Here is a 1413-nt window from a genome sequence, read left to right as displayed (position 1 = left end):
TCCCAGCACTTGGGAGGCTGAGGCAGGCAGATTTCTGAGTTTGAGGCCATCCTGGTCTACAAAGTGAGTTCCAGGACAGCCAGGGCTACACACAGAGAAACCCTGTCTCAAAAAAACAAAAACAAAAACAAACGAACAAACAAACAAAAAAACTTAACATCACATCATAAATATCTTGGAGTCCCATGCTCTAGCAAACTTAGTTTTAATGGATGTGTGTGACACCGCTATATAGTGCAGGATACCTGATGCAGGCAGCTTCATGGCTTCTCCACGTGCTTGCTGGTCTTTGTCGTCGTAAAATGACTGAAGAGAAGACTCTAGTCGTTCGGCCCCTGAGCTCTTCAGCATCGTTTGATTTTTCATAAACTACTCAGTCATAACTTCTCAGCCAGTGGATACGAACATTCTAAAAGTTGTCTTGCTCTTTCTTATGAATTGAAAGTCCATTATCGAAAAGCTATTGATGGACTCAGTATGGAGATGGACATCTGTACTCACAGCACTGGGGAGGCATCGAAAGAGAACTGGTGAAAATTGAAGGCCAGACTGGCTACATAGGGAATTCCAGACCTTACTGTGAGATGAGATTCCATCTCGGGAAACAGAGGAGAGGTGAGGTGAGTGGAGATCCTAGACTCTCAGAATATGTATACATACACATACACATACACTTACACATATACATAAACATAAACATATACATACACTTACACATACACATACACATATACATATACAATTTTGTTTTATGTGTATTGGTGTGAGGGTGTCGGATCCCTTGGAACTAAAGTTACAGACAGTTGTGAGGGCTGGGAATTGGGACCTGGGTTCTCTAGAAGAGCAGACGGTGCTTTCAACTGAGCCATCTCTCCAGCCCCAAGAGAGCATTTTCAAGGGTAGGCTATAAGAAAGCCATTTGATTTCACTATTTTCTGGTGGTTGGAAGAAGACAGTCTCCAAGTGCATAGGGATACTTCATTGAGACAAGGCAGCAGAAGTCATATATCAAGCAAGATTCCAGTAAGTGCTCAGTTGCGCATCCACGGGTATAGATCTCTCTCGCAGCAAACATTTAAGGGCCATATAACTCAGGAGTCACTGTTGAAACCGATCAATGGGGCCTGCGCATGATAAGAAGCTTCACCCACAATTGAGAGCTAGGGAGTCAGCTCTCCTGACTGAGCAACCAGGATGGTGAATGGCAAATCGCCATTCAGGCCGCAGTGGGAGGCAGCGCTTTCCCTCCTAAGCCCAGCCCAGAAGCAGTGGAAAGGGAAGCCTTGTGGCTTTGTGGTTTCATCTGAGGACTGGACCATTAAAACTTCCATTTCTCTTTTGGGCTCCACCACTGACTTCTCTGTGGCCTCGGTATGGTCTCCTCTTAGCAGTAAGATGCAGACAACAGTGTGT

This window comes from Mus pahari, chromosome 15 (genome assembly GCF_900095145.1).
Source record: "Mus pahari chromosome 15, PAHARI_EIJ_v1.1, whole genome shotgun sequence".
NCBI lineage: Eukaryota > Metazoa > Chordata > Mammalia > Rodentia > Muridae > Mus > Mus pahari.
This window is presented reverse-complemented; position numbering follows the sequence as displayed.